Source organism: Bufo gargarizans, chromosome 6 (genome assembly GCF_014858855.1).
Source record: "Bufo gargarizans isolate SCDJY-AF-19 chromosome 6, ASM1485885v1, whole genome shotgun sequence".
Taxonomy (NCBI): domain Eukaryota; kingdom Metazoa; phylum Chordata; class Amphibia; order Anura; family Bufonidae; genus Bufo; species Bufo gargarizans.
The window spans coordinates 196,996,311-197,020,159 of NC_058085.1; the positions used below are offsets into that span (position 1 = coordinate 196,996,311).

At 45.8% G+C, this 23,849-nt stretch overlaps 1 protein-coding gene across 1 annotated transcript in view; it reads right to left on the reverse strand.

Moving 5' to 3' along the window:
- Positions 1 to 16,146, reverse strand: part of ANXA11 (annexin A11) — a 70,960-nt gene extending 54,814 nt beyond the window's left edge. The window contains exon 1 of the mRNA XM_044296687.1: positions 16,038 to 16,146. The gene's annotated coding sequence lies outside the window, so the exon portion shown is untranslated. The remainder of the gene's footprint in view (positions 1 to 16,037) is intronic.
- Positions 16,147 to 23,849: the final 7,703 nt, after the last annotated feature.

Consider the following 23,849-nt stretch of genomic DNA (forward strand, 5'->3'; position numbering starts at 1 on the left):
GCAATGGTTGCGGCCACGTGCGGTCCGCAAATTTCGTAACTCACATGGCCGGTATCCGTGCTTTACGGATCTGCAAAGCACGAAGGCCGTCTGAATGGGCCCTAAGACAAATGTCTGAGGTGGAAATGCAGTGTAAAAACATTTATTTACAAGGAATATTCTGCATATATGGATCAATCGCCAGTAAATCGGAGTAGCAATGGTGCTCAACTGAAGCAGCAGTTTTAATACATTTTGCATAAATCAGTATGACGAACATAAGAAACTTTATAATATATCTTATCACAGAAAAATGCCTGTTTCTCCACTTACTGTCTGCCACCTGTGCTTACCATTTACCATACATTCACATATAATTATTCTTGAGAGATTGATAGATAAGGTTACATACTGCACTATGGAGTGTGGGCAGCGAGGAGGAGTTGTCTGCTGGAGCGAGACTAGTAAATTTTCTAAACCTAGTCCTAGATTCATAACTACGGATTTGGGAGAAATACCGCAGTACTCGATGTCTTCAATGCAATTCCTAATTTATTCACCAAAAATACGATGTTTCAACTACAATGATTTTTTTTCAAGCAGTCACCCTACAGAAATGGTCCCCTGATGAACCGATAAGTGGGGCCGCCCCTTTCGGGGTGATTACTCTGTTTTTAGGCAAGTACAGTATAGATCAACAGGGATAGTATCCCATTGCCTACAAGCGGATTTGCTCCAGTCGTTTCCCGTGTCCCCATGGATGGTTCAAAGATCCACTGAAAAGCGCTGCAGCATCTGGCATTCAAGTACCCCCACTAGGGAGGTCCAAAGTATTGTGAGTAACCACACCTGTGGTAATAACTGATGCCTACAACAGTATACCCCTATATTGTGATAATTGTCTCCTTTGCAACAATTGTATTATATATGTATTATTATTTTTTTGATGTGGGAATATTTTTAGTCATCATTATTAAAAGTGACGTTTTAAGGGTAAATAGTTTGTTCAGTAACACTCCTCTATATACCTACCCAGTTGTGATAGAATTGTTATTTTGTAGAGTCTCACTGTAGTCGAAACGTCTCATTCTTGGTGAATAACTTAGGAATTGCATTAAAGACATCAAGTGCTGTGGTATTTCTCCCAAATCCTTGATTATCAGGGGCCTGCTGGGCTAAGGTCTAACACTGCTGGCACCGCCAGTTCATGGACTGTCCAATTTGGACCCAACTGTAGTGCTGCTTAATTTTAGAGTGACAACTAGACGGCTGACTAGTGATTTAAAATGACTCCTAACGTATGAGCCAACCCTGATGGTAGGAGGGCTCATAGACCGCAACCTATAGTCCCTACTAGCCCTCAGGGTAGCCCTGGGCTAGGAGCTGAGTAAGGCTACTTTCACACTAGCGTTCGATCGGATCCGTTCTGAACGGATCCGATCATATTAATGCAGACAGAGGCTCCGTTCAGCACGGATCCGTCTGCATTAATAACTTAGAAAAAATTCTAAGTGTGAAAGTAGCCTGAGCGGATCCGTTCAGACTTTCAATGTAAAGTCATTGGGGGACGGATCCGCTTGAAGATTGAGCCATATGGTGACATCTTCAAGCGGATCCGTTCCCATTGACTTACATTGTAAGTCTGAACGGATCCGCTCGCCTCCGCACGGCCAGGCGGACAGCTGAACGCTGCAAGCAGCGTTCAGCTGTCCGCCTGTCCGTGCGGAGGCGAGCGGAGCGGAGGCTGAACGCCGCCAGACTGATGCAGTCTGAGCGGATCCGCTCCATTCAGACTGCATCAGGGCTGGACGGAGGCGTTCGGGTCCGCTCGTGAGCTCCTTCAAACGGAGCTCACGAACAGACCTATGAACGCTAGTGTGAAAGTAGCCTAAGACGACCTGTTCCTCCTCGGCACGGACGAACAGGAGTCTCACTGGCCAAGCTGCAAGGAGAAGGGGAATATAAACAGACATATGGATATGGCAGATGAACTACTCTAGTTCCACACTAACCTGCCACAGCCTAGCTGACTGGAACCCGTGGTCAAATACGCTGTCCACACCAACACTAAGGAGACAGCACACACATCAAAACACACAGGCAACCAGTACATCCATAGCTGCAATAAATAACACGGACATAAAACATCAACTTAACAATAGACATTCTGTTTTATGACCGCAAGGGTGGACCTTACTGGAAGGATGGTATATGAACCAGGAGGATGACTCCTGCAAAACCACATGGCTGAAGTACCCCTCAGCTTCTGCCATCCAGCAGGAAGCTAAATAGCCCAAGCGGCCACACACACACACACACACACACACACACACACACACTGGGAAAGGAGTTAACCCTTCCATCACCAAACCAGGTGTCACTTAAAGGGGAAGTGTACACACAAACTTCCTCACACCAAACATAAAAAGTGAAGCCACTTAAACCACACGTTGCCTGAGGCAACCACATGCCATGACGAGCGCCTAGCAACCACTCAGGCCGCTCCACTTCCAACCACCTTATGTTGCCAGCAGCAACCACACGTGAGGCAAGATACAGAGCCCACACCTGTGGAAGACAACATAAAATAAACCGCTGACAACAGCATGCGAACCAAGGAGTCACAACCACAACCATGGTCGTGACATTATGAGGGTGTGCCACATAAACATAAGGCAAGCAAGATCTCCTGTTGTCTGCATGTGCTGTGAACAAGAGACATCATAGCTAGTCTCCAACTATTAGGCTAGGGTTACACAGTGACATTGGTCGCAGCCAGGATCGCTGATAGCGGTGATCTCATAGAAATGCATGGGATCACCACAGCAATCGCAAGAAATACAACATGGCTGCCACAGCAATCCCATTAATTTCTATGAAATCACAGCTACTCTGCGATCCTGGCCGTGACAGTTCTCGACACGTAGCCCTAGCTTTACCTTAGAGAAAACTGACGAATGCTGAAGTCATATAGTGATCAGATACAGGGATATTCCCTAATATACACACACCGAGGCATGCTATGACAAGTCCCTTGAAACAACAGGTATGGTTTCAGTTAGGGGTGGGCGATACGGCCTTTTTAGGGAACCTGTCATGTGGATATTTGATTATAATCTAACTAATTATATACAATCATTAACTACTTAAAAGTACCTTAGATGTATTCACTTACTGGTCTGATAGATGGTTACCTCATAACATACACACAAAGATTCCGCATGCCGCATGCTAATGAGCTGATTGGAGTCCGGCGTGATGTCATTGAGTCCAGCGTATATTTAATTCAGAGCTATAGCCACTCCCCTGCCCACATGCTGCTGATTCATATGGGAAATAACTGTCATTCAGCAGCAGGTGGGCGGGGAGAGTCAGGAGCTCATGAATATTCAGGACTCATCATTATGAGCTGGAGCTTTTCAATACAAGATGTTGGCAGATTGACTGGGTCAATTAAAGAAAGTGACCCAGCATTTTGCTAAGCGAATCAGTCACTCATTTATGTTGCCCTTAGTTAGGACACCATAAAACTGGTGACAGGTTCCCTTTAAATCTATATTGCGATATAATTTTAAGCATGTGCTATATATTTTATATTTCGGGGGGGGGGGGGGGGGGGGTTAAACATTTTATTTTTTACTTTTTATTTAATAACCAATAGCCTCCTTAGGGGCTAGGTCCCTTGTCCTATTCACCCTAAGAGAGCTCTATTAGGGTGACTAGGACTTCACACTCTCCCTGCTGCCCTGTGCATAGTACACACAGCAGCAGGGAGCCGACTATGGCAGCCAGAGGTAGCTTCCTGGCTGCCATGGTAACCGAACAGAGCCCCACGATTACACTGCTGGGGCTCCGATCAGAAGCTGCCACCCTGGGGCCACTGCCACCAATGATTTAATCGTGTGGAGGGGGGGGGAGGGGGCTGCAATTAATATAATACTTAGAAGAGGGGGAGTAGAAGGGAGGGGCTGTGGCCACTGCGCCACCCTGAATACAAACGTAGCCTGCATGTGCTGGCCATATCCCATACCTGGCCTCTATTACTGTGCAACATGATCCGCCGCAATTAACCCCTCAGGACCTGAGGGGTTAATTTCGGGGGATCACGGCGCGCAGTAATAGAGGCCAGGTATTGGATATGGCCAGCACATGCAGACTACGTTTGTATTCAGGCATATTAACTATATTCATTGGTGGTGCAGTGGCCACAGCCCCTCCCCTCCTCCACCTACTCTGTTCTCATTGGTGGCGGAGTGGCCACAGTCCCTACCCTCCTCGTCTGTTCTCATTGGTCGTCAGCAGCAGCCGCACACAGTGGGGAGGGAGGGACACTGTGCTGTCTCATGAGAACATGGTGCGTGCCGAGAGCGGTGCATGCCATATTCTACCGCGATATGGTGATATAAACAAAATCTCTATCGTTGGCCAAATTTATATAGTTTATATCGCATATCGTCTATATCGCCCACCCCTAATTTCAGTTTACATTGAGTAATTAAACACGCAATAAGCCAATTATTAATGCCCATTGCATTTATTGCACTGCTGCCATACATAATGCAGACATAGGAGGGTTTCCCCAAGTTATTCTGTGGTGGTTGACAGCTACCATAGGCATATATGGTTATCACTGTGAGGAGGGCAGGAATAGCGTTACACTCATGATTACACCAGCCTCCTAATTATTTGCCCACCATCACAATATTTTGTGCAGTTTCGGCCAATTTGAGAACAGACCTGTCCCCTGTAATATGTGGCTTTTACATAGGATAACATCTTCAGGTGACAAGGATGCAAACGTACCATCCATGATGATATTTACTATTTAAAGCTGGAGATTCACATAACACAAGAGAGCCAAAATCTCATTCAACCAAAATGCCTCAGACTACCCTATAAACTGAGATTAGCCGAGTATGCATGCTTATAGGCCAGATCTCCCTAACAAACTAGGATCAGTCATGTTAAAATCCAAGGTGTTAAAATCCAAGGTTGACCAATCCTTCCATCCCTTTTTGCAAAATACAGGATGATTGTGACCCGCCTTCCTTCGCATACCGCGCAAGTCATATCATCCATTTGCCATAGTTTGACCTGGTTTACACCCTAAGGAAGAGCAGATGGTTAGCAACAAACTAGGTCCACGCTCTTGACTACCTCCAGCATGGTCATCTCCATCCTAGAAGAGTTGGTGGAAATCATATCATTTCTGCTCATGTACTGCAGGAGAACATGGCCATGGAAATAGTGTGGAGGGAGTAAATGGCAAAAAGTATAAGAAAACAAGTTTAAAGGAACTAAGGCTACTTTCACACTAGCGTTCGGGTGTCCGCTTGTGAGCTCCGTTTGAAAGGGCTCACAAGCGGCCCCGAACGCATCCGTCCAGCACTAATGCATTCTGAGTGGACGCGGATCCGCTCAGAATGCATCAGTCTGGCAGCATTCAGCCTTCGCTCCGCTCAGCAAGCGGACACCTGAACGCTGCTTGCAGCGTTCGGGTGTCCGCCTGGCCGTGCCGAGGCAAGCAGATCCGTCCAGACTTACAATGTAAGTCAATGGGGACGGATCCGTTTGAAGATGACACACTATGGCTCAATTTTCAAACGGATCCGTCCTCCATTGACTTTCAATGTAAAGTCTGGACGGATCCGTCTGAGGCTACTTTGACGCTTAGAATTTTTTTTACAATATAATGCAGACGGATCCGTTCTGAACGGATCCACCGTCTGCATTATATGAGCGGATCCGTCTGTGCAGATACCAGATGGATCCGCTCTGAACGCAAGTGTGAAAGTAGCCTAACACAGCGACAACTCCAGTTCTCACCTGCCACCTGATGTACAATACACAACATAAATGCAAGTATTATTGTTTGCTCATTTTCACATGATATCTCAGGGCAGTGTACACAAAGCAACACAACTAATTACAGATTATCTCTAAGTAATCCTTGGGTTCCCTGCTACACACAGCACAGAGGAGAGCCCATGGGTCCTTGCATCAGGCTTGGCATGGGGAATTAGTGGGCATCATATGTGAAGGCTATCTGAGAGAAGCCGCCCCAGGCAGTAAGGTCAGTTAGGCACATTTACACGCCCGTCAGCCAGAGGATTAGACTGATCACTTCCATCAACCAGATCCCTTTATACTGCACAGAGACATTTTACAACATATGAGAAAATATTTTTGCAATCGAGTGTCACCTGAAATGCCTGCGCCGGTAATACACGAGGTCACAGTTACTGCTTATGGGAAGTAGATTATGAAAGCTGCATAATTGTGTCCTGGGCCATGTGCACATCGGGAAGGAGTAACAGTGCAGAAAATGAGCAATGTCTGCTGTATGTAGGGAGCATTGGGCAGAGCTTCCTGGAGAGGTTTCTGACAGTGCACGTTACAGATAGAGAAGGGTGTATTGAACAGGACCTGGAGCCTGTTCACCCAGGGAGTGTCTGCTATGAAAATAGCTCCAGCAGCTGCCAGATCCGCTGCAGTCCCACCCACACAATCCTAGCAAACACTTCAGGACTGCCTGCCTAGTAACCAGCACTACACTACATGCCCTGCCTGAACCCAGAGACACTGAGGGCCCCCTTTCCACTGGCTGAGCTTATCACTGCAAACACTCATTAGCAATTATCTGCCGGTGTGTAGATGCCACGATTACCTGATGAACAAGCCAAACGCCAAATCATTGTTTGCCAGCAGCACATCGCTCTGTCTAAAAGTCCCTTTAGATGGGACAACTCAGCAGGCAACTGTCAGAACGGAACTGTTTCTTCCCAGCAAGCGCCTGCTCGTCAGTGGAATGCAATGGCATTAGCGATCACTCATACTGTGGAGGAGATTGTTGTGTTATTTGTAGTGTCTGTATCTTTATGTAATGTCCATTGCTTTGTCATCTTTATGTTATCAGTAAACTATTTATATACATAAGTATCTGTGAGGGTTTTATGTTACTCCTGGGGTGTATAAAATACACAGAATTAAGTGGGCTATATAGGAAAAAAAAGGCAACAGCTTAGGAACAGTATTAGAAGGGAAGGGAGATGGAGATTGAAATAAATCTCCAATTCCCAATAAGCAAAACCCCCCTTTATCGCCAGATCACTAACCAGCAATTTTAGGAACGCTCGTTAGAGATGATCTGACTCAGTAAAGGTGCCACGATTACCTGATGAAGGAGCAAAGCGCTTGTTCATTGGGAAACTGCATCTTTGATGTAGTCACAAAAACGATAGTTTGCCAGGGGCAGATCAAGCCATCTAATCACACTTTGCTGCCGGCAAATAATGGTTCTGTATGGGGATGAACGATGGCATTAGTGATCACCCCTCCCCATACTGAGGAGGAGAGCGCTGCATGCAATTGCAGCACTCTCTTTTACTCACAAGCAGGCAATAGTCGGGAAGTAACGCTTTCCTCCCGACAATCGTCAGTCTCATCTGCCAGTGTTATACAGCCATAAAGCTTTGTTCACATTAGCATCATGGCCAATTATGGATCCTACAGACTTACAATATATCTGTCGGGTTTCAGTCTATTTTTAAGAAAAGAATAGGACAGCACTACACCTTCTTAAGGTGGCAATAGACTTTAGATTAATATTGGCTGAAGCAAATTAATTTGGCAGGACTAGCAGACCATATAAAGTGTGTAGGAGTCAGATGTTGGGAGGAACAGTTGGGTGTGCTGAATTTCAACATATCCAGTCCTTAGTTCTCAAAGGAGATCAGACACCCGTCAGAGCTACATGGCATCGGCTTCCTCTCCTCTCGCTATTGATATCACATTCACACTTTGCCAAGTTGTTGCCCAAATGAGCACTTGGCCAACTATGACTGAGTCCTAACTGTAGCCTAATAAACTGTAGCGCAGAAGTAAGAAAGGGAGAAGGTTGGCAAAGGAAAAGATCTTTCTTATTTACTAAGATGTGGGGCATTGTTAGAGATTGGTTGGAAATAAGGGAATCTCTCCATTGTATACCCCTGTGGTGTAATTATTATTTACAGGAGTTGGATGATCTAGCTGAAGATAAGTACTGGCAAAAAACAATATTCTGTATGTTGCACAAGTGGTGGATAATGGAGATATACTTCCTTTTCTGGAGTTGGCACGAAGACCGCATATAATTGATTTATCGTGGCTTAGATATTTACAGTTACGTTCAGCACTGTGTAGTGTAAAGGGGAAATTTTTGTTACGGATAGACACTTCTACACTTTTGAATGATTTGATGGGAAATTCGGGGCAGAAGTTTAAAATTTCATAATTTTATAAATTGTTTCTTTATGCACTATTTAATGATTTACGTTCCCCTGGACAAATGGTTTGGGGATCTGTTTTAAGGATTCAGCCAGATGACTGGGGAAAAATAATGACTAACTTAAAGAGGACCTTTCATCGGTCCAAACATTGTGAACTAAGTACCATGACATATACAGTGGCGCCCAGGGATCTCACTGCACTTACTATTATCCCTGGGTGCCGCTCCGTTCTCCCGCTATGCCCTCCGGTATGTTCGGTCACTTGGTTATAGTAGGCGGAGACTGCCCTTGTTCTGCTGGGCGTCTCCTTCTCCTAGGCTGTAGCGCTGGCCAATCGCAGCGCACAGCTCACAGCCTGGGAGTTTTTTTTCTCCCAGGCTGTGAGCTCTGCGATGCAATTGGCCAGAACAAGGGCAGACTCCGCCTACTATAACCAAGAGTCCTAAGTCTCCGCCTACTATAACCAAGTCCCAGAACATACCGGAGGACATAAACGGGAGAACGGAGCGGCGTCCAGGGATAATAGTAAGTGCAATGAGATCCCTGGGCGCCGCTGTATATGTCATGATACTTCGTTCACAATGTTTGGACTGATGAAAGGTCCTCTTTAAGAGTAGTGTCACACAATTTTAATCATTTTTTGGTTCAATTTAATATTATACATAGACTACATGTCACACCAGTAAGGCTTAATAAATGTGGGTTGAGAGGAATGTCTAATTGTCCACGATGTGATTTACCTGGGGCTGAATTTTTGCACATGTTTTAACAGAATACTGGGAGGCAATAGATAAACTTATTACGCAGAAATAGAAAATAGTAATTCCATTTCGGATTCTGGTAGATTTTTCTGAAAATAATAGTGATAAGTATAAAAGGACTCTTTTGATTAAAATACTCCTTTTGGCAAGGTTTTTAATAACACGGGGTTGGTTTTCACAAAATACTCCTAGCGTGTGTATATGGTTGAATCTGGTCAATAAGATTAACCCCATAAGGACCTCTGCCATACATGTACAGCTCTGGTGGAAGTGACTCAAGGACCAACGCCATACATGTACGGTGGGCTGATCGGGCGGGTGCAGGAGCTGCGCCCACCCGATCAGTGGCAGGGGTCCGGCAGTCACTGATAGCCGGACCCCTGCTGTATGCGCCGGCATCAGTGAAAAAGAACAAAGTAGCATCACAGGGAATGATAAAAAGATGGGGAATAAAAATATTTATTAAAAGACTTGCCACAAGAGGTGACAAAAGCATGCATATACTCCATTTTTGGAGCAATGTGTGCCAGGATTCTGGCATATTATGCTTAGTAAATTTTTCCCAATATCTGCTCACAGGCAAAAGCAAAGTATTATGTAGTCTATTACATTTCCACAGGGTTGTAACCAAATCCTACTAGAAGATCCCTTCCAACAAAATGACCACACCAGGAACACCAGAATGACAACAGAAGGAAAATGACCAGGAACTAGGCCTCAAGGCTAGGGAAAGGGAAATGGTGACCACCTGAGGAAACCCTAAACCTAGTACTGACTCCTGTCAGTATGAATAGATCCTGAAGGTGGGAATATTCATACACCGGAAACCTAGGCCCTAGTAATCCTGAAAAGCACTAGGATTAGTGACATGGTCTGAGACTACTGGTTACTTCCCAGATGAACAAACCAGCGTCTCCCTGAGGCCTAGTAAACAACAAGCAAATGGGAGCAACAAAATACCAAGAGAAGTACACTTATCTTCAATAGAAAATGGATGAGCAGGAACTCGGATGAGAACCACACACCAGCTCTTCCAAATCCAGGCAGAGAATATCAAACACATGGTATAAAGTGCGAGTCCACACTAAATAGAGGAGCAGTAATGACCACAACTACACCTGAGACAAAAGGTGTGGTCATTACGAACAACAACACTGCAACAAGTGAAAACAATTAGGCTGTCAGATAACCTAACGTGCAGCCAGTCTCTCAGATCTTCTAACCTCTGTCACTGGAGGGACTGTAACACCAGCCCTCCTTCTCCGACACTTCCTGCCTTACATACACTAGAATCAGGGGGCATAAGATATGGCTGCAGCTTCACAGAACAATGCAGCACTGCTTTTCTAGTTTATTTTTCATGGTCTGCAATTGTGATATCTGACAAAACAAGACCAACTGACAAAGACACATAAGGAGATTATGTTAAGTTTTGTTGGTGGTTCTTTGTGTTAGTTCCCCTTTAAAGCCTTAAAACATAGAGATCACAAAACCACAAGCCACTTCCTTGAGGTTTTTAAAGAGGGTCTATAATCTTCACATATAGATCACGCTCTCTGTTTCTCCAACTTTGTGGCAATAGTTTAGGCGAGGCAAGACCTTCTCATTAAACATCAGTGTCTGACCTCACAAATGCTCTTTTGTGGTAATTGGAAAAAAATCCCACAGACACACTCCAAAATGTTGTGTAAAGCCTTCCTAGAAGAGTGGAAGCTGTTAAGGCTGCAAAAGGAAGCCACCTAGAAGTCCAACTAGATCATGTAGGTGTGATGGTCAGGTCTCATACTTTTGGCCACAAAGTGTACAGTCATGGCAAAAAGTTTTGAGAATGACACAAATATTAGTTTTCACAAAGTTTGCTGCTAAACTGCTTTTAGATCGGATAGATTTTAGATTCCAATATTTATGTAATTCTCAAAACTTTTGGCCACAACTGTACATCTATACCCGACTTCCTGTCCACATATAAGGCGTTGTATCATTTGGAGAGTCAGAGTGTTGATCACATACAGCTGATGATCAGAAGGGAGTGGATAACTCACAACTACAGCCACCAGTAATGCCTCATTCACACAGTCAGTGTTTGGTCAGTGATTTCCATCAGTGATTTTGAGCCAAAACCAGGTGCGGCTCTAAACACAGAACAGGTGCAGATCTTTCCATTATATTGTATCTCTGTGGAGGCTCCAGTCCTGGTTTTGGCTCAAAATCACTGACGGAAATCACTGATCAAACACTGACTGTGTTAGTCCCTTCACTGCAATTTACATTATGTATCTTTCTAATAAGCTAGAGATTAACATTTTTGTTATAGTGCTTCTTTATTAAAGTTTGTAGTTTTCACCATATTTGTAAGGGTTTCCAACAGGTACTATGGCTTCCTCTAACTACAGAAAAAAAAAAATATAATAAACACTATAAAATTGCCAAGTGTGCTTGAGAAGGCAAGTCAGATGGTTAGCGAGTCACATTAAAGGTACGCCCCTGGTGACATTTTACAGACCCCCAGGGCGAACAAACCATACAGAGGCAATCATACTTACCTGATCCCCCACCAGCTTTACAGGTCCAAGGCCATTAGAAGAAGCCGTTTTGATTCTGATTATTCCGGTAAGAACCATTAACACTGTATAATCTTCCTATGCCCCAAACACTTGGAGCACAATGGCCCAGATTTACTAACCCTATAGGTGGCATAAGCTTAGACAGGCTGCGTAGACCTGCACCACGTTTATCTCAGGTCAACGCGTCTTGGAAAAAAAAGTGAACAAACCTTGATCCAGTTTGAGTCATTTTTTAAGAGAGATATTTGGCGCAAATACATTAGTAAATCTGGGCCGATGTGTGCTGGGAACTGTTGCACCATATCTTAAAGGTGTTGTTCAGTTTAGGACTTTTTTTTACTGTAAACCTAAGCCTGCTGCACCTGTTGACTAAAGCATACTCACCTGCTCTCCGCTTCTCAATTCCAGCTCCCTTTATATACCGACTATATAGGTCTTACTTTCTACGGTTATTTCAGATCTCCCAGGACTACCTATGGTCCTCATACGTCATTTCAGATCTCTCAGGACTACCTATGGTCCTCATACGTCACAGTTAGAATTATTGCACGATAGAAAAGGATTGTGTAACACATTGTACAATGAGGACATCCTGCAGTATGAAGGCAGCTCCATGCCTGTGATAACTGGACCCCACCAACCCCTTCAGCTATGTGCAGTCACCTGGCCAGTACACCACAGGAAAATAGCCATCAGGAACTAGAATAATGCCGCCTCTGTCAGGACCTAGCCCGCCGTGCTATATTTAGGGATTGCACAAAAAGGTACATTAAAAAATACCTTTTGGCTGAAGTACTACTTTCCTCCCGTGAGGTCACAATGCCACCCTTTTAAGCTCCTGGCTCTGGAAACACACCATCTGCATTAGAAGCAAGAAAAAGACGGCGGCACAGTATTAACCTGTGCACTGCCAGCTGCAGCGAAAACAGGTAACGCAAGGAACAACATTAGTAAAACTGCCTGACAGATTGCCTTAGACTACTATAACATGTATGGGCAGTTCATCTGACCGGCAGAACGTAAAAAGGTTGTTTACATCTCTACAGTCTCAAAAGACTTGCTCCAGACATGAGAGTGATCCGAATGGCGGAGGAGCAGGTGACGTTCTGATCGCTGCATTTATTCCCAGCCCTATTTAGAGTACATTGTACATTTCAGTGATAAACTATGGCTGATGAAGGTTTGCTCAGCTCGGGCTGGGTTCGTATCAGCGTTCTTAATTCTGGCAGTCTCTTCTGATTGGGGAACAGACTGGCGTACATGTCGGCCCTTGGCCGGACAAAAAGTGCTACATATATGCCGGTAGGTGGCCGGACCGCAGATGGATCTTATTACAGTGAATGGGCACCCGGCTACGCTGGATACAGTAAACTCCGGCAGTCTGGAACAGACTGCCAGAGACAAAACTGCAGATGTGAACCCAGAATCAAAGGGGTTATTCTGTCCGGACATTTATCCCATCCTTATCTCCCCCAAAATCTGCTATCAGTGAGAGAGGCTCTCCATACACATTAGATGATCGGCCGGCCAGCATAAAGGAGTGTGCCATGATTAAAAGTTATCCCCTGATGTGTAACGTACACGCAGACAGAGAGGCCAATGCTTTTTTCTATAGTGTGCAAGCACAAACAACACTGTTGGATTGCATGGTGGTCATAACCATGGAAACTAGTAGTGTATAATGTGATGGAAAATGAATCCAGCCAGGAAAGGAAGCAATATGTACAATCACACTACATTAGTAAGTGCCTTGAATTAAAGGGATTTTCCAAGTTATTTTTATTGATGACCTATCCTCAGGATAGGTCATCAATATCAGATCGGCGGGGGTCCGACACCCCCACTGATCAGCTGGTTGAGCAGCCTTCCCTTCATAGTTTACCTGCTCGCCATCAGCATCACAGCGTTGAGCAGGTGGAATTACAAGATGTCATCCCATTCACTTCTATGGGACGTCCTGTTCATATACACTTGAATAAGAAGGAGCCGTCTCACAGAAGTGAATGGGACGGCTTCTTGTAATTAACACTGCGGTGTCAATGGCGAGCAGGTAAACAGTGAACAGAAGGCAGCGCTGGCACGGTGCACAGCCTTTTCTTCAACCAGCTGATCGGCGGGGGTCCGAGGATAGGTCATCAATAAAAATAACTTGGACAACCCCTTTAATTTCCTCTACAAGATAAATGCCATCTGCTGAAGTGAGACAACCCCTTTAACGTATGTGGAGTATAAACTGTGTCGCCTGGCTGGTAATGGAAATGTAACATCCTGCGGAAACTGGTAGAACAGAACAAAACACAGATTTACCAAGGACAGGGCTCCAGAATTCGCCCGAAAAACTGGTGCAAATGCCGTATGTCAAATGTATTGAGCTAGATTTATCAAAACGGATGCAAAGGAAGACTGGCTGTGTTGCCCATAGCAACCAAATAGATTCCACCTTTCATTTTCCATAGGAGTTCTGAGACATGAAATGTGGAATTTGATTGGTTGCTATGAACAACTTAGGCTACTTTCACACTAGCATTTTTACTGGATACGGCAGGGTTCAGTAAAAACGCTTCCGTTACTGATAACACAACCGTCTGCATCCGTTATGAACGGATCCGGTTGTATTATCTTTAACATAGCCAAGACGGATCCGTCATGAACTCCATTGAAAGTCAATGAAAACGGATCCGTCCCCATTGACTTGCATTGGGGGTCATGCCATCTTGCTCCGCATCCAAGGACAGAAAGCAAACTACAACAGGTTGCGGTTTGCTCTCCGGTATGAGAACGCAACTAAACGGAACGGAATGCATTTTGGAGCATTCAGTTATGTTCAGTTTTTTCCCCGTTGACAATGAATGGGGACAAAACCGAAGCGTTTTTTTTTCTCCAATATTAAGCCCCAATGACGGATCTCAATACCGGAAAACTAAAACGCTAGTGTGAAAGTAGCCTAAGCCAGTTTTCCTTTGCATCAGTTTGGATAAATCTCCCCCATTATGTGTTACACCCATTTATTTAAGTGTCTAGAAAAAGGGGCATGGATTTCTCAAAGCATAACATGCACTACGTATACTAATGGCGTGCCTCAGCCTCGCGCAGGAGCCAGAGAAAAGCGTCTCATTTCTTCCAAATGTGCCAAATCTATGGCTGTGAGAAACATCTTCTGACTGTTCCTTAAAGGCTCCGCAACCTCATGTTCAGGAAAAAGTTCAGCCATGTAGACCCCTCAATGAACTAGACCTATGTACATTCCTAAAATACTTACCGTATGTACATTAAACGCATTCCAAAAATATTTACTGTACATACATTATATATAGACCCAAATATTTACTGTATATACATTATATGTTCCCATAATACTTCTATAACTGGAATTATCCCATTATTGGCGCAGGGCGGTCAGGTCGCCATTGTTCCCGCGTACATTACTGCTGTACATGAACCAGTCACTAATGTAGGCGCTGACGTACACTTGAAGGGACATAGATACCGCGCACACATAGCACACCATGTTCTACACATATTGGCAGGCGACTGTCAGCTGGAGGGGCCACAACTGACAACCGCCATCCGTTTGCCATATAGCTTTTGGGATATTAAAGACACTAATCCTAAAAGTATAAGGGTGGCAAAAGAGGGCAAGGCGCTCATAGGGTAGTATGTATTTAAAAGAATGTGTAGAATGTGCGTACGTAGGCACAACACCCGTGAACGCGCGTGGTCGGTGCTGCCGGTATCTCTCAGTCCTCATTGATGGAGTGGCCATGGAGTGCTATAGTAGACAATGGGGGGTGCACTATATTAGTACACAGGGTACGATGTCAAGAGGTAAAAGCATAAGGGTGTGAGCAATACCTTATGTATATATCCGTATGCTGGAGGACTGGGTGCACCTCAGGGTGAGGATGCCTCAGCTAATCAGAAGGTCTGGAGAGGAGTCCACATACACACCCTGACCACTGCCCGTCATATGCCAGCTTTATAGACCCTGGCCACTGCCTGTCATATGCCAACTTCAAGGACCCTGGCCACTGCCCGTCATATGCCAGCTTCAAGGCCACTGCCCGTCATATGCTAGCTTTATGGACCCCGGCCACTGCCTGTCATATGCCAGCTTTAGGGACCCCGGCCACTGCCCGTCATATGCCAGCTATAGGGACCCCGGCCACTGCCCGTCATATGCCAGCTTTAGGGACCCCGGCCACTGCCCGTCATATGCCAGCTTTAGGGACCCTGGCCACTGCTTGTCACCAGCCACGGACCTGCAGGTTTCTCTGTTTCTGCCTGGCTCCTGTGACCTCATATGGTAGCTGTGTCTATGGCCTTCCGCGAGTTGTAAGGAGCTGGGCTGCTAGAAGAGGGCAGAGCCAGTCTCACAGCCAGGACCTGCCGGTGCCCTGCTGGGGGGCAGCCATAGTGCCAGCGCCCTGTGGATCAGCAGATAGTAAGTCCCGGTCATGGCCACTTACCTACAGACACCGCGCAGCTCCAGTGACCGTCTCCAGCTAGGACTCGGCAGTAGGAAGTCTGTGAGGAGGAGACGGTCCCGCCCAGAAGAAGGAGCGCGGACATGACACTGCTGAGGGAGGGCTGCGCCGCCTCCACTGGAAACACTGACTCCGCTCAAGTCGGTTTCGTTCCCGTCCAGTTTCTTATTTAGGGCTGAAGCTGCTTTCTTGTTCGTCCAGTTTCTTATTCAAATACACGACGCAAATAATGTGGACAAACCCATTAACCCTTTCCTAACCTGGCGAGTTTTTGAGTCTTCTTTTTTTCTCTCCCTGCCTTCTCAGAGCCATAACATGGTTTTTCCCCCGTTTACATAGGACTCGTTTTTTGCGGGACAAGTTTAATGGCAGCATGTAATATTGCACACGATGTAGTGGGGAGCTGGAATTTTTGTGGGGAGTTTTGATTTTACAGTGTTCTCTCTATGCTGTAAAAGTGACCCGTGCCCTTCACTCTCTGGGTCAGTACAATTACAGCAATACCAAATACATGTTGTTGTTTTTTTAGTTTTTAATGCTTTACTTCTTTTGTGTAATAAAAAACTTTTTTTAAGGTTACATTCACACAAACATATTTGTTTATGTCTCCAGTACATTTTTTTTTTGTGGTTTGGATGAGGACCCATTTATTTTAATCCACATCCGTATGTCTGTTCCGTAGACCCCGCGAAAAAAATAGAACATGTCCTAGTTTTGTCCGTTTTGCAGACAAGGTTAGGCATTGTTACAATGGAGCCGGAAAAAAATGTATGCCATACAGACGTCATCCATTTTTCTTTTTACGGAACACATACGGTCGTGTGAATGTAGCCTTAACCCCCTTCTTTAAAGATGCCTATTCTGTATGTCCGAATAAAAGATAGAACATGCCCTATACTTGCCGCAAAAGCGGTTTGTGGCCCCATTCAAGTCTATGGTTCCACAAAAATGCGGAATATGTTCCATATACAGTCCATATTTTGAGGATTTGAGTCCGCAAACTTTAATACCTTGTCATGTCACCTTTGAATCTTTATTAAAATACCTTCAGGTTTTTTTGCGGATCCGCCAAATAAGGAACAGATACGGAAACATACATTCCTTTTTTATTCCTTTTTTATTTTGCAGACATACAGAAGATTTTGCTGAACAACTGATCCAGATATTTGCGGACCGCAAATAACATAAGGCCGTCTGAATGAGCCCTTAATGGTAGTGCTATACTAACATTCACCAGCAAGCTCTGCAAGAGAGGCATGGCCTGCTGGGACACTATAGGCAGACCTGGGGCCTTCACTAGGCCCCGGCCTGCATGCATACACATCCACACCCTACAATCTCATTGATGAGGTGCAAATGAGAGACAAAGAGAGTCCAATCCCCATTTAACAGCTTTCATGATGCGGATGCTATTGCCCTTGACATGTACAGGGTTAAACGACCCAGAACGGCTCTCCTGTTGGTCTAGGTTGTTAGAGCAGGAGCGCGGCTCTTTTGGGAAGACCCGTGCAGCGGTTAGACTGGGCCACCATGAAAAGGGGACCCAACAAGCTATCAGATTGCCATTTCTATTCAGTAATAGTGTTTAACCCGTTAAGGACGTACCGGTACGCCCTAAGTTTAAAAAAAGATTGCGGCGCGGCAGGGGTTAATTGTGACAGGATGCCCGCAGAGATCATTCAGCGGGCATCCTTTCACAACGCCGGGAGGTCATTTCAGACCCGCGATCGGGCGTGCCATCGGGTCCCCATGCGGCTGTAGGGGGGACCCGATGGCATGGAAGGCAGTGCGATGTCTAAGGAAGGCATCGCGCTGCCTTCCAGTGAATAACCTGTGAGATCCAGCCCCCTGGATCTCACAGGCCCCGAAGCTGTATGAGTAATACACACTGTGTTACTCATACAGCCATACATACAGCCAATGCATTCCAATACAAGTATTGGAATGCATTGTAAAGGATTAGACCCCCAAACGTTTAAGTCCCAAAGTAGGACAAAAAATAAAGTGAAAAAAAGTTGAAAAAAGAAAGTTTTCACCCCAAAAATTAAAAGTTTCAAGTAAAAAGAAACAAAAACGTCATTTTCCCCAAATAAAGTTAAAAAAATTGGTAAAAAATAGGGGGGAAAAAAAGTATACATATTAGGTATCGCCGCGTCAGGATTGACCGGCTCTATAAACATATCACATGACCTAACCCCTCAGATGAACACCGTAAAATATTAAAACTGTGCTAAATAAACAATTTTTTTGTCACCTTACATCACAAAAAGTACAACGAGCAAAAAGGCGTTTGCCCACCAAAATAGTACCAATCTAACAGTCACCTCATCCCGCAAAAAATGAGCACCTACCTGAGACAATCGCCCAAAAAATAAATAAACTATGGCTGAAAATATGGAGACACTAAAACATAATTTTTTTGTTTTAAAAAAGGTGTTATTGTGTAAAACTTACATAAAAAAAAAAAAAGTATACATATTAGGTATCGCCGTGTCCGGATCGACCGCCTCTATAAAAATATCACATGAACTAACCCTTCAGATGAACACCGTAAAAAATAAAAACTGTGCTAAATAAACCATTTTTTGTCACCTTACATTACAAAACATTACATTACTTTGCAGGTGGAGCAGGCGCGCAACGTCAGTGAGTGATGTTATTGCTGCCGTCCACTCTGTTTGCTATGGAAGCTTGTTAGTAAGTACAGTACTGATACAGGGGAGAGCGCAGCTTTAGTTAAACTTATTTAATAGGTTAAGGATTAATATTTATTAATACTGCGGCGGGCCGGTGTATTAGGGGACACTGTTATGAGGGGGGATCTGTGGATGACACATATATAGCAGTGTCATCCACAGATCCCCCCCATAACAGTGCCATCCACAGATCCTCCACTCCATAACAATACCATCAACAGATCCCCCACCCCATAACAGTGCCACCCACAGGTGCCCCTTCCTCAAAAACCTAGGTGTGTCTTATAGGCCAGTGGGTCTTATAGGGCGAAAAATACGCTAGGTGTTTGCAAAAATTAATTCACAACAGATGTGAAAATAGCAACTTTGGTGCCCAATATGTTGTGCCAACCGTGTGCTAGTGCGAAAAGCAAGCCCTCTTATTATTCGCTGCTTCCTGGTTTTATAAACGCCTTATGTGTGGCCCTAATCTTATACCTGGACATACAACAGGACTCAGGAATGAAAGAGCATCAGACGCATTTGAGGCCCAATTTGATGAACTACATTGCTTGTGCTAACAACTGTAGAGGCTCTGGGGTGAAATAATAAATGAAACCCCAAGAAGTGACCCCATTTTGCAAACTCTGCCCATCAAGTTATTAAGGGGTACAGTGAGCATTTTGACACCACTGATATTTTGCAGAAATTAATGCGTAGGCGACTGTGGAAAACGAAAATTGCAAGTTTTCCACAGATATGGCAATTCAGTGCTGAATATGTTGTTTCCAGCATTTGCTATCTGAGACACACCACATCCTTTAAATTGTCAGGCAGGTTCTACTGGGTACGGAAATGCCATAAATGTGGACGTATACTGCTGTTTGGGTACGCTGCAGGGTTCAGAAGGGAAAGACCACTTTCTGTCTTTTGCAGAGCAGTGTGACACAGTGAGGGGTTGTGTCTGACAAGGCAGGTATTTTCCTCCCAGCATGTGCGGCTCGGTTGGTTTCCAGCCAGGTGAGGTCAAATACTGGACCAGAGTTTAAGTGCTGGTGTTCTATCAAAAAACCCTACCCCGTGAAAATACCATACCCCACGTGACTTCTGGTGAAGCGATCAGCTGGAGAAGGGGGTGTGCGCCTCAGCACAAGCACAATACCATGGGTGCGCAAGCACACTATCAGCCAGGGATAGCTCGCACAGCGAACCACCATCCGAACTCGCTACCCCTCAGTGCGCACGTGTGGACTCACGGACACCGCGCGTGCGCCCTCAGGGGTAAGGAGATCTGATGGTTTATCTTCTGAAATCTCCTTACCCTCACACTGTGCACGCGTGGACACATCGCTTCAGATGTATTGCTGGCTGGTTGGTCTCTCCCTGCTCCCAGCACTATCAGCCATCCGATGCTGGATAGACTATTGGCTATGTTCCGAGGGCTCTGCCACCGCCTCTCTAGCACTAGATTGGCCAGGTGTCTCCTGGCAACACCCTAGAAATGGTGGAGCTCTGCAAGGTTACTAAGACTGTTACAGGGGGTTCTTTTAGGAGGGGGTAGTCAACCCCCGTAAATCTCCATCCCAGACCCGGCGACTTGTACCAACTAAACCCACCTGGGGTGTACCTTCTACGGACCTGGCTCCGATAGTCTGTTGGCTGACAGGAGCCGGGCCATGTAAGAGCTGACTGTCCCCATCAGGTGGAATCCGTGGATACTAACTATGGCTACCGTCAGTCGCTATATGCCAGGAAGCTGTGTGCAGCAGGTACCACAAACACTCTAAACCACCTGTGCCAGGTGGAGGTAGGAGGCTCTGCTGGACTCAGGGAGTCTGGTGTCCCTAGTAAGGACTCCCCTGGTCAGCAGAGTATACTTGCCTAAAAGTCGAGGTCATGTGCATCCATGGAGACTTAAAAGACTATGCCTCTGCCCTGGTGTCTCTAACCACAGGGGCTGGCAGATGGACTCACGAAGTGGCAGTTGCCCCAAATTTACACTACAAACTTATAATAGAGAGAGACTTCCCGGAACTGTGGCCTGCTATGAGAGTAACTGATACCCATGAGACAGGGGTAACCCTAGCAGAGTGGCCTGGCTCAGGGGGGAGACTAGAACCCTGGGAACCTGAGACCGAAGGGACAACGGTAGGGGTGACCACCCAGCTAAGTGTGATGGTGGGAGACGTGGAGGACTTTCCGCCGGGTCCTGAATTGGCAGACCTCAGTGTCTTCGAGGATAATTTTGGTACCACCCAACATCGGGACCCAACCCTATCCCACGCCAGGGAAAATATGTTAATAGTAGATGGTGAACCACAACAACCTGGGGCAGAGTTAGTGTTTCCCTGTTTTGTGGTTCATCAGGATATGTTGTATTGGGTAAACCTACTACGGGGTGAGCCTGTTGAACAGTTGGTGGTCCCCAAGGCTTATTGCAAGCTTGTATTAGATCTAGCCCACCAACACTACAGCAGTTTTACTGGCCCAGCATAGTCAAAGCAGTGGAAGAGTTTTGTAAGTTTTGCCCGACCTGCCAGATAACTAGCCCCCAGCCACATTTCTGTAGTCCCCTAGTACCTTTCCCGATTATCGAAGTACCGTTTGACCGAATAGCTATGGACCTCATAGGCCCAGTACCGAAGTCCGCCAGAGGGAGTAGACTACGCCACTCGATACCCGGAGGCAGTGCCACTGCAACATACCTTGGCCAAACTCATAGCTAAGGAGTTAATGGAGATGTTTTCCCGAGTTGGACTACCTAAAGAGGTTCTGACCTACCAAGGGACCTCTTTTATGTCCAAGGTGATGAGGTGTTCTTGCCCTTCGAACTGCTCTATGGCAGACACCCTTGCGGTCTCTTGGACGTGGCCAAAGAGGTGTGGGAACAACAACCCACTTCACATAAAAGTGTCATTAAGTACGTTACCCAGATGCAAGATCAGATAGAGACAGTTTTGTCTCTTGTTAGGGAGCAAATGGAGGTAACTCAGCGAGCCCAGAGCCGGGTCTATAATCAGCAGGCTCGGGTCCGGATCTTTAACCCGGGTGATCGGGTTTTCGTGCCGACCGTGGACAGTAAGTTCCTGCTAGGTGGCAGGGGCCCTACGGGGTACTCGAGAAAATTGGAGATGTAAACTACAAGGTGCACCATCCAGGGCGGCACAAGCCGGAGCAGGTTTACTCCAAATAGAATTTACTACATTTACTCAAACCGTGGAAAGATAGGGAAACCTGTTGTACAGAAGACCGGGTTTTCTAGGAGAAGAGGTAAGGGCCCCTCTGTCTGATGCAAGAGAACAGTAAAAATTGCTGACAGCCTCTCCTTTAAACAGACTCTGGAGGCCAGGGAGTTCATTAGTCAGAACAAGGATGTGTTCTCGGACCTCCCTGGACGCACTTCCATAATCCAGCATGACATTGACACTGAGCCTCAGGCAAAAGTCTGATTAAAACCATACCGGGTACCCGAGGCTTGGCGACAAGCCATTTCAGAGGAGGTGCAGCTAATGTTGCAGCTAGACGTCTTTGAGGAGTCAAAAAGTGAGTGGGCCAGTCCTAAAGTATTGATAGCCAAGCCGGACAGAACGTTGCGGTTTTGTAACGACTTTCGAAAACTTAACGAGGTTTCCAAATTCGATACGTATCCCATGCCCCGAGTCGATGAGCTCATCAAGAGGTTAGGACAAGCCCGGTATTTTTCTGTTTTGGACCTCACGAAAGTGTGCTGGCAGGTGCCCTTAACGGAGGCTGCGAAAGGGAAAACTGCCTTCATCACGCCTGAGGGGCTGTATCGATATAAGGTCTTACCCTTTGGATTGCATGGCGCCCCCGCCACTTTTCAGCGACTAATGGACATTGTGCTTCGTCCAAATCATCGGTACGCTTCAGCTTACCTGGATGATATTATCATCCCCAGTACCGACTAGGAAAGTCACCTACCCAAAGTGCAGAGCAGGCTGTAGGGGACTCCCTTCGGAAAGCTGGCCTAACCGCTAACCCCAATAAAGTGCGATAGGGTTAGAAAAGACTAAGTACCTGGGGTATGTCATTGGGCGCAGAGTTATCAAACCCCAAGGGAACAAAATAGAGGCGATACGGAATTGGCCCCGACCTGTCACCACTAGGCAAATAAAGTAATTCCTGGGAATGGTGGGCTATTACATGAGGTTTGTTCCCCACTTTGCCGCTCTAGTCGTGCCCTTGACAGGGCACTTGAAGGGACGAAAATCAGTGATGGTTCGCTGGTATGATCGGGCGGAAGAGGCTTTTTTGTGGGTCACCGATTTTGGTGATGCCCGACTTAAAGAGGGAGTTTGTGGTACTAACGGATGCCTCTGAAGTAGGCCTCAATGCTGTATTGTCTCAGGAAGTCAATGGGGAGGAGCATCCCGTTGTCTTCCTAAGTCGCAAGCTCACACCAGCCGAAAACAGGTACAGTATAGTGGAAAGAGAGTGCCTGGCTATCAAGTGGGCACTCGAGTCTCTCTACTACTATTTGTTGGGGAGAAAGTTCTGCCTGGTGACCGACCACTCCCCTCTTAAGTGGATGAGCCAGGCCAAAGACAAGAATGCCCGGGTCACCAGATGGTTTTTGTCTCTGCAGAACCTTAAGTTCTCAGTAGAACACAGAGCAGGTCGGTTGCAGGGAAACGCGGATGTCCTGTTTTGGGTGCATTGTCTGGCATGCGTCCACCCCCTCAGGGTTGAACAAAGGGGGCGTATATGACACAGTGAGGGGTTGTGTCTGGCAAGGCAGGTATTTTCCTCTCAGCATGTGCAGCTGGGCTGGTTTCCAGCAAGGTGAGGTCAAATACCGGACCAGAGTTTAAGTGTCAGTCCCGGTTTTGGCAGGACTTGACTGTCCTTAACCACCTCAGCTCCCCTAGCTTAAACCCCCTAAATGACCAGACCACTTTTTACAATTCTGCACTACACTAATTTCACGGTTTATTGCTCGGTCATACAACTTACCACCCAAATGAATTTTACCTCCCTTTTCTGACTAATAGAGCTTTCATTTGGTGGTATTTCATTGCTGCTGACATTTTAACCTTTTTTATATTAATCAAAATTGACCGAAATTTTAGCAAAAAAATTAAATTTGTTGTAAAATTTT